Here is a 10,851-nt window from a genome sequence, read left to right as displayed (position 1 = left end):
AGGGCTTTTCACGCTACTGATCCCAACTGAAGCGGAGTTGAACCACATGTAAATCAGTACTGAGCTGGCCTGCTTAAGCATCCAGTTGATGGAACCGTGAGGGTAATAACAGTGATAACTATTACCAGTAGTAGACCACGTACCCTGCTGCTAGCAGTCATATCCCATCAACACCAATCCCCCTCTCTCCCTCTGCCGGTGTGGTCACAGAAACCTCTTTGCTGGTGTAACCGATGTGAAACGACTAGCTAGTCAGCGGTGGTGGTGGCGCGCTAATAGAGTCTCAATCGGTGACGTCACTCGCTCTGAGACCTTGAAGTAGTTGTTCCCCTTTTGCTCTGCAAAGAGCAGATGGGTAACCATGGGTAACCATGGGCTTTGTGGGTGTCGGTTGTTGATGTGTGCAGTGGGTTCCTGGTTTGAGCCCAGGTAGGGGCGAGGAGAGGGACGGAAGCAATACTGTTACACTTTGAGTAGAGTTGATACTTTCTAATGTTCATCTAACATCTCCACCATCCATGTCTCATCTAACATCTCCACCATCCATGTCTCATCTAACATCTCCACCATCCATGTCTCATCTAACATCTCCACCATCCATGTCTCATCTAACATCTCCACCATCCATGTCTCATCTAACATCTCCACCATCCATGTCTCATCTAACATCTCCACCGTCCATGTCTCATCTAACATCTCCACCATCAATGTCTCATCTAACATCTCCACCATCAATGTCTCATCTAACATCTCCACAGTCCATATCTTATCTAACATCTCCACCATCCATGTCTCATCTAACATCTCCACCATCCATAACTCATCTAACATCTCCACCATCCATATCTCCACCATCCATAACTCATCTAACATCTCCACCATCCATATCTCCACCATCCATATCTCATCTATCATCTCCACCATCCATGTCTCATCTATCATCTCCACCATCCATGTCTCATCTATCATCTCCACCATCCATGTCTCATCTAACATCTCCACCATCCATGTCTCATCTATCATCTCCACCATCCATGTCTCATCTAACATCTCCACCATCCATGTCTCATCTAACATCTCCACCATATCTGTCTCATCAATCATCTCCACCATCCATGTCTCCATCCAGGCAACCTGTAGATACAGGATATAGTGATGAGTAGGAAGTGATCTACTGGACTTTAATGAGGACCAGATACAGGATATAGTGATGAGTAGGAAGTGATCTACTGGACTTTAATGAGGACCAGACAACCTTTAGATACAGGATGTAGTGATGAGTAGGAAGTGATCTACGGGACTTTAATGAGGACCAGATACAGGATGTAGTGATGAGTAGGAAGTGATCTACTGGACTTTAATGAGGACCAGATACAGGATGTAGTGATGAGTAGGAAGTGATCTACGGGACTTTAATGAGGACCAGATACAGGATGTAGTGATGAGTAGGAAGTGATCTACTGGACTTTAATGAGGACCAGCCAACATTTAGATACAGGATGTAGTGATGAGTATTAAAACTGTCACCTGTGATAAAACCAATGGTACTATGTTAGACTGAATCCAAAGGTTTAAGAGTAGTGTCTGCTGCATTCTGGGTAATGGTGTCACCGTAGTCAACAACGGGCAGGAAAGTTGACTGTACAATCTGCGTCCTGCTATTTAGGGAGAGGCAAGATCAGTTTCTATACAATAAAGGCTACTTTAAATCTCAGCTTTTTAACTTGCTCATCCGTATGTTTTTTTAAACATGAATTCCAAATGCCCAGATATTTGTAGGCCTTGAATCCGATCGATGGGAGAACCATTCAATGAATAACTATGTAGTCAATCTGAAACATTCTGGAGAGAAGTTGAGAACAACATACAGTATGTTTAGTCTTGGCCACTTGGTTAAGTATCCGTTTTAAACCAACAAGGACTTTCTTGTAAGGTTAGATTGCAGCTCTTATAATACATTATTTGCATTAGGGGCAATGGCATAACAGTATTGTTTACATACAGATTAATATTCCATGTTTTAACAGATCGACTAATATTATTTATATCAACAGTAAAGAGAATAGGTCCCAGTACTGATCCCTGTGGTACACCTTTTATAATCGCGAGGACACTAGACTTAACACCATCAGAGATCACACACTGAGTTCTGTCTGACAGGCCTATATCAGTCAACCTTTGAATGAGAATGTGATGGTGTGTGGTATCGAAGGCTTTGGAAAGGTCGAGAAATAAGTAAAAGCACAATGATTTTTATGATTTAAGCAATTTAACACATCATCTAGAACAAGTGTAGCAGCTGAATGTCTGGGTCTGAAACCAGAATGGTACGTAAACAGCTGAATGTCCCAGTCTGAAACCAGATTGATTGCGTAGCAGCTGAATGTCCCAGTCTAAAACCAGATTGGTACGTAGCAGCTGAATGTCCCAGTCTAAAAACAGATTGGTACGTAACAGCTGAATGTCCCAGTCTAAAACCAGATTGGTGTGTAACAGCTGAATGTCCCTGTCTAAAACCAGATTGGTGCGTAGCAGCTGAATGTCCCAGTCTAAAACCAGATTGGTACGTAAGTAGCTGAGTGTCTGGGTCTAAAACCAGATTGGTACGTAGCAGCTGAATGTCCCAGTCTAAAACCAGATTGGTACGTAGCAGCTGAATGTCCCAGTCTAAAACCAGATTGGTGTGTAACAGCTGAATGTCCCAGTCTAAAACCAGATTGGTACGTAGCAGCTGAACGTCCCAGTCTAAAACCAGATTGGTACGTAGCAGCTGAATGTCCCAGTCTAAAACCAGATTGGTGTGTAACAGCTGAATGTCCCAGTCTAAAACCAGATTGGTACGTAGCAGCTGAATGTCCCAGTCTAAAACCAGATTGGTGTGTAACAGCTCAGTGTCCCAGTCTCAAACCAGATTTGTGTGTAACAGCTCAGTGTCCCAGTCTAAAACCAGATTGGTACGTAGCAGCTGAATGTCTGGGTCTGAAACCAGATTGGTACGAAGCAGCTGAATGTCCCAGTCTAAAACCAGATTGGTACGTAGCAGCTGAATGTCCCAGTCTAAAACCAGATTGGTACGTAGCAGCTGAATGTCCCAGTCTAAAACCAGATTGGTGTGTAACAGCTCAGTGTCCCAGTCTCAAACCAGATTGGAACGTAACAGCTCAGTGTCCCAGTCTCAAACCAGATTGGTACGTAACAGCTCAGTGTCCCAGTCTCAAACCAGATTGGAACGTAACAGCTCAGTGTCCCAGTCTCAAACCAGATTGGAACGTAACAGCTCAGTGTCCCAGTCTCAAACCAGATTGGAACGTAACAGCTCAGTGTCCCAGTCTCAAACCAGATTGGAACGTAACAGCTCAGTGTCCCAGTCTCAAACCAGATTGGAACGTAACAGCTCAGTGTCCCAGTCTCAAACCAGATTGGAACGTAACAGCTCAGTGTCCCAGTCTCAAACCAGATTGGAACGTAACAGCTCAGTGTCCCAGTCTCAAACCAGATTGGAACGTAACAGCTCAGTGTCCCAGTCTCAAACCAGATTGGAACGTAACAGCTCAGTGTCCCAGTCTCAAACCAGATTGGAACGTAACAGCTCAGTGTCCCAGTCTCAAACCAGATTGGTGTGTAACAGCTCAGTGTCCCAGTCTCAAACCAGATTGGTGTGTAACAGCTCAGTGTCCCAGTCTCAAACCAGATTGGTGTGTAACAGCTCAGTGTCCCAGTCTCAAACCAGATTGAGTGAGAAGTAAAGACAGTGTTCTTAGCCGAAAGTTAGTCAGGGATTCTAAAACCTTGGAAAGGCGAGATAATTCCGAAATTGGACGGTAGTTATCTAAGTCAGCGGGATCTCAATCTCCTCCTTTATCTACGGGGAGGAAGTGCCTCTTTTCAGATCTTAGGGATATCACCAGAAACAATTATCACGTTAAACAAATAGGTTAGTGGTTCTGCAGTAAGTGGAGCAGAGAGAGGCAGCAAGAAGTGAATCAAGTGAATCAGCTCCTATGGTTTAATTAACATCAGTCTGTATTGCAGTAAGAAGTGAATCAGCTCCTATGGTTTAATTAACATCAGTCTGTACTGCAGTAAGAAGTGAATCAGCTCCTATGGTTTAATTAACATCAGTCTGTACTGCAGTAAGAAGTGAATCAGCTCCTATGGTTTAATTAACATCAGTCTGTACTGCAGTAAGAAGTGAATCAGCTCCTATGGTTTAATTAACATCAGTCTGTACTGCAGTAAGAAGTGAATCAGCTCCTATGGTTTAATTAACATCAGTCTGTTCCAAAGCACTTAGTACATCATAGACATCAAAGGGTTGAAATGAAAGTCTGTCAGTGTATGTGACGACGACGCCGAAGCATGTGCAGGTAAAAACATTGATTGAAAACAACAAACAATACAAACATGAACACAGGTGTGTGTAATGATGAGTACCAGGTGTGCGTAATGATGAGTACCAGGTGTGCGTAATGATGAGTACCAGGTGTGCGTAATGATGAGTGCCAGGTGTGCGTAATGATGAGTGCCAGGTGTGCGTAATGATGAGTACCAGGTGTGTGTAATGATGAGTACCAGGTGTGCGTAATGATGAGTACCAGGTGTGCGTAATGATGAGTACCAGGTGTGCGTAATGATGAGTACCAGGTGTGCGTAATGATGAGTGCCAGGTGTGTGTAATGATGAGTGTCAGGTGTGTGTAATGATGAGTGCCAGGTGTGTGTAATGATGAGTGCCAGGTGTGCGTAATGATGAGTACCAGGTGTGCGTAATGATGAGTGCCAGGTGTGTGTAATGATGAGTACCAGGTGTGCGTAATGATGAGTGCCAGGTGTGTGTAATGATGAGTACCAGGTGTGTGTAATGATGAGTACCAGGTGTGCGTAATGATGAGTACCAGGTGTGCGTAATGATGAGTGCCAGGTGTGCGTAATGATGAGTGCCAGGTGTGTGTAATGATGAGTACCAGGTGTGCGTAATGATGAGTACCAGGTGTGCGTAATGATGAGTGCCAGGTGTGCGTAATGATGAGTGCCAGGTGTGTGTAATGATGAGTGCCAGGTGTGCGTAATGATGAGTACCAGGTGTGCGTAATGATGAGTACCAGGTGTGCGTAATGATGAGTACCAGGTGTGCGTAATGATGAGTACCAGGTGTGCGTAATGATGAGTGCCAGGTGTGTGTAATGATGAGTGCCAGGTGTGCGTAATGATGAGTGCCAGGTGTGTGTAATGATGAGTGCCAGGTGTGCGTAATGATGAGTACCAGGTGTGCGTAATGATGAGTGCCAGGTGTGCGTAATGATGAGTGCCAGGTGTGCGTAATGATGAGTGCCAGGTGTGCGTAATGATGAGTGCCAGGTGTGTGTAATGATGAGTGCCAGGTGTGTGTAATGATGAGTGCCAGGTGTGCGTAATGATGAGTGCCAGGTGTGTGTAATGATGAGTGCCAGGTGTGCGTAATGATGAGTGCCAGGTGTGCGTAATGATGAGTGCCAGGTGTGTGTAATGATGAGTGCCAGGTGTGCGTAATGATGAGTGCCAGGTGTGCGTAATGATGAGTGCCAGGTGTGCGTAATGATGAGTGCCAGGTGTGTGTAATGATGAGTGCCAGGTGTGCGTAATGATGAGTGCCAGGTGTGTGTAATGATGAGTGCCAGGTGTACGTAATGATGAGTGCCAGGTGTGCGTAATAATGAGTGCCAGGTGTGCGTAATGATGAGTGCCAGGTGTGCGTAATGATGAGTGCCATCTTCCTCCTCCTCTGACTTCTTCATCTCCTCATCATCATCCTCCTCTTCCTCCTCCTCTGACTTCTTCACCTCCTCATCCTCCTCTTCCTCTTCCTCTTACTTCTTCATCTCCTCATCCTCCTCTTCCTCTTCCTCCTACTTCTTCACCTCCTCATCCTCCTCTTCCACTTCCTCCTACTTCTTCATCTCCTCATCCTCCTCTTCCTCCTCCTCTGACTTCTTCACCTCCTCATCCTCGTAGTGTTTACAGTTTTGCAAAAAAAAATATATATATATATAATATTATAAAATGACAAAAACTGAGTGTAAAACGGAGAACGTGCATTCAGTTTGGCAACACTTTGGTAAATGCATTGGGCCAGAAGGGATCATGGTTTCTTCACCAGAGAGTGATTCAAGACTCACTGTTAAACTGTAACACTGCTGTCTTCTCCTTTAACATTAAGGAAAGACTAGTGATCACTGGCTACATCCCAAATGGCACCATTTCACTATTATAGTACACTACTTTTGACGAGAGCCCTATAGAGTCAAGTAGTGCACTATGTAGGGAATAGGGTGCCACGTGAGCCCTAACCCATGTCTCATTGGCCTCTGATGGAGGCCACCTGATATTGTTTAATGCCACAGCAGCTGGTCTGTGGCGGGTATGGAAACAGGGGTGACATTACTGAGTGACCTCTGGCAGATATTGATACTGAAGTTTACAGGCATCTTAACGGACAGCCTCTGTCCTCATGTCAGGACCCTCTGGGACAGGGTCCTCTGGCAGATATTGATACTGAAGTTTACAGGCATCTTAACGGACAGCCTCTGTCCTCATGTCAGGACCCTCTGGAACTATCTACAATGGCAGCCTATTCCCTATATAGTGCACTACGTTTGACCAGGGTCCATGGGAGGGAATAGGGTGCCATTTCAGGAGCACCCTTTATCTTTACAGACGGGCATTTTAAAGGAAAGCCTGTCCTCAACAGGACCCTCTGGAACTATCTACAATGGCAGCCTATTCCCTATATAGTGCACTACGTTTGACCAGGGTCCATGGGAGGGAATAGGGTGCTGAAAGGACAGCCTCTGTCCTCAACAGGACCCTCTGGGACTGTCTAAAATGGCAGCCTATTCCCTATATCTTTACAGACGGGCATCTGAAAGGACAGCCTCTGTCCTCAACAGGACCCTCTGGGACTGTCTAAAATGGCAGCCTATTCCCTATATCTTTACAGACGGGCATCTGAAAGGACAGCCTCTGTCCTCAACAGGACCCTCTGGGACTGTCTAAAATGGCAGCCTATTCCCTATATCTTTACAGACGGGCATCTGAAAGGACAGCCTCTGTCCTCAACAGGACCCTCTGGGACTGTCTAAAATGGCAGCCTATTCCCTTTATCTTTACAGACGGGCATCTGAAAGGACAGCCTCTGTCCTCAACAGGACCCTCTGGGAATGTCTACAATGGCAGCCTATTTCCTTTATCTTTACAGACGGGCTTCTGAAAGGACAGCCCCTGTTCCCATCAAGTCCATGTGTCTTAGTCAGAGAGACAGTGCACAGCAAGAGGCCCAGTAGCAATTAGCCTGTAGAGCAGAGAGTCAATAACCTGCTAGCAGACTGAACAGATTACACTGAACAGATTCAAATGCTAATTAGGCCTAAGGGTTGTGGTTGGGGGTTAGAGTTAAAAAAATAAATAATTCACCTTTATTTAATCAGGTAGGCTAGTTGACAACACGTTCTCATTTACAACTGCGACCTGGCCAAGATAAAGCAAAGCAGTGCGACACAGACAACAACACAGAGTTACACATGGAATAAACAAGCGTACAGTCAAGAAAAAAATAAAGTCTATATAAAGTGAGTGCAAAAGGCGTGAGGAGGTAAAGGCAATAAATAGGCCAATAGTAGCGAAGTCATTACAATTAAGCAAATTAACACTGGAGTGATAGATGAGCAGATGGTGATGTGCAAGTAGAAATACTGGTGTACAAAAGAGCAGAAAAGTAAATAAAAACAATATGGGGATGAGGTAGGTAGATTGGGTGGGCTATTTACAGATGGGCTGTGTACAGCTGCAGCGATCGGTTAGCTGCTCAGATAGCTGATGTTTAAAGTTAATGAGGGAGACATAAGTCTCCAGCTTCAGCGATTTTTACAATTCATTCCAGCCATTGGCAGCAGAGAACTGGAAGGAAAGGCGGCCAAAGGAGGTGTTGGCTTTGAGGGTGACCAGTGAGATGTGCTATGGGTGGGTGTTGTTATGGTAACCAGTGAGCTGACATAAGGCGGAGCTTTACCTAGCATGGACTTATAGATGACCTGGAGCCTGGCAACGAATATGCATGGAATCATTCCTTCTAAAAACTGTCTGGCTAACTAACACACACAGTGCAGATAAAGTCTTCACATTCATTGTTTTACACAATATCTTAATCACAGAGAGAGACAGAGAGAGACAGAGAGGGAGACAGAGAGAGAGAGAGACAGAGAGACAGAGAAAGAGACAGAGAGAGAGACCGAGAGAGAGAGACAGAGAGAGAGACCGAGAGAGAGACAGAGAGACAGAGAGAGAGAGAGACAGAGAGCCAGAGAGAGAGACAGATATCTTAATTAATCACAGCACTGGTAAACCGTAGGGATTGTTGAGGTGAACCACATAACCTGATACACAGTCAAACCCCCCTTTTATAGATTAATAGGAATGTCACATTGATCAAACTCGTTTTTTAATGCTGCTCCTATTAATAAACATTTTAACGATCTGAATAAAAATCATTCCTCTGACTGCTGGGATGTCAAGGTACTAAAATCTAAAAGGAAATGAACTGTAAACCTTTTCATATCAATTGTAACAGACACAACGTGTAGCACACAATAAAGCCCATCAGCCCATTGTCTCAATACAACAATGTGATGTCCACGACTGGTAGTTCAATTACTGTCTGACAGAAATAACCTTTTCATCTCTCAACCTTTTTTAACAAAACTAAACCATACAGAAAAGATGGCTTGTTTTTTTTTTCCTCAACCTTTATGTGCTCATCGAGTCATTGTGATCTGAAATGACACCTATTCACAATGTAACGGTCGTTAAGGTGACGTTGTCACTGTGACAAATCTGAACCGGTTCTCTCTCTCTCTCTCTCTCTCTCTCTCTCTCTCTCTCTCTCTCTCTCTCTCTCTCTCTCTCTCTCTCCCCTGAGCTCTCTCTCTCCTCCCTTCTCTCGTCCCCTTCTCTCTCTCTCCCCTTTGTCTCCCCGATCTCTCTCTCTCCTCCCTTCTCTCCCCCTCTCTCTCCCCCGATCTTTCTCTCTCTCCTCTCTCCCTTCTCTCTCTCTCCTCTCTCTCTCTCTCTCTCTCCTCCCTTTTCTCCCCCTCTCTCTCTCCCCCTCTCTCTTTCTCTCCTCCCTTCTCTCGTCCCCTTCTCTCTCTCTCTCCTCCCGTCTCTCCCCCGATCTCTCTCTCTCCTCCCTTCTCTCGTCCCCTTCTCTCTCTCTCCTCCCTTGTCTCCCCCGATCTCTTTCTCTCCTCCCCCTCTCCTCTCTCTCCCCTTCTCTCCCTCTCTCTCCTCCCTCTCTCTCTCCCTCTCTCTCTCTCTCTCCCTTCTCTCTCCCCTCTCTCTCTCTCTCTCTCCCTCTCTCTCCTCTCTCTCTCTCTCTCTCTCTCTCTCTCTCTCTCTCTCTCTCTCTCTCTCTCTCTCTCTCTCTCTCTCCTCCCTCTCTCTCTCTCTCTCCCTTTCTCTCTCCCCCCCCCTCTCGCTCTTTCTCTCTCTCTCTCTCTCTGCTCCCTCTCTCTCCCCTTCTATTTCTCTCTCCTCCATTCATTCTCTCATCCCCTTCTCTCTCTCCTCCCTTCTCTCATCCCCTTCTCTCTCCTCCCTCTCTCTCCCTCCCTCCCTCCTCCCTCTCTCTCTCTCCTCCCTTCTCTCCTCCCTCTCTCTCTCTTTGCCTCCAGGTTCCATTGCCAGATGTTCCTACATCAAATACCACTACTCTTCAGCAACGATACCCAAGAACCTCTCGTATAACATCACAAAGACCATACGACAGGATGAGTGGCACTCTTTGCGTAAGTCTCCCCATTCTTGATTTTCTTCAACAGGGTTTCGTTATGTCTGTATGTGTAGTTTCTGTACTCTCTACACAGACATCCCCTGTTTCCCGTGGTTATGTCTGTATGTGTAGTTTCTATACATGGGTCATGTACAGAGACTTCCTGTCACCTGACACACTGTCAGTGATGGGAGAAGGCATGACAGTTTGGGTCATGGTTAGAGACTTCCTGTCACCTGACACACTGTCAGTGATGGGAGAAGGCATGACAGTTTGGGTCAGTCTAGTGGTTAGAGGCAGGTAGCCTAGTGGTTAGAGGCAGGTAGCCTAGTGGTTAGAGGCAGGTAGTCTAGTGGTTAGAGGCTTCCTGGTTCCAGAGCGTCCACATACTCCACGCTTCCTGGTTCCAGAGCTTCCTGGTTCCAGAGTGTCCACATACTCCACTCTTCCTGGTTCCAGAGCTTCCTGGTTCCAGAGCGTCCACGTTCCAGAGCTTCCTGGATCCAGAGCTTCCTGGTTTCAGAGCTTCCTGGATCCAGAGCTTCCTGGTTTCAGAGCTTCCTGGTTTCAGAGCTTCCTGGCTCCACGCTTCCTGGTTCCAGAGCGTCCACATACTCCACGCTTCCTGGTTCCAGAGCGTCCACGTACTCCACGTTTCCTGGTTCCAGAGCGTCCACATACTCCACGCTTCCTGGTTCCAGAGCGTCCACATACTCCACGCTTCCTGGTTCCAGAGCGTCCACATACTCCACACTTCCTGGTTCCAGAGCTTCCTGGTTCCAGAGGGTCCACATACTCCACGCTTCCTGGTTCCAGAGCGTCCACATACTCCACGCTTCCTGGTTCCAGAGCGTCCACATACTCCACGCTTCCTGGTTCCAGAGCTTCCTGGTTCCAGAGCGTCCACATACTCCACGCTTCCTGGTTCCAGAGCTTCCTGGTTCCAGAGCGTCCACATACTCCACGCTTCCTGGTTCCAGAGCTTCCTGGTTCCAGAGCTTCCTGGTTCCAGAGCTTCCTGGTTCCAGAGCTTCCTGGTTTCAGAGCTTCCTG

The sequence above is a fragment of the Oncorhynchus keta genome, unplaced genomic scaffold (assembly GCF_023373465.1).
Source record: "Oncorhynchus keta strain PuntledgeMale-10-30-2019 unplaced genomic scaffold, Oket_V2 Un_contig_17611_pilon_pilon, whole genome shotgun sequence".
Classification (NCBI taxonomy): domain Eukaryota; kingdom Metazoa; phylum Chordata; class Actinopteri; order Salmoniformes; family Salmonidae; genus Oncorhynchus; species Oncorhynchus keta.
The sequence above is the reverse complement of the archived record's forward strand: the minus strand, read 5'-3'. Positions refer to the sequence as shown.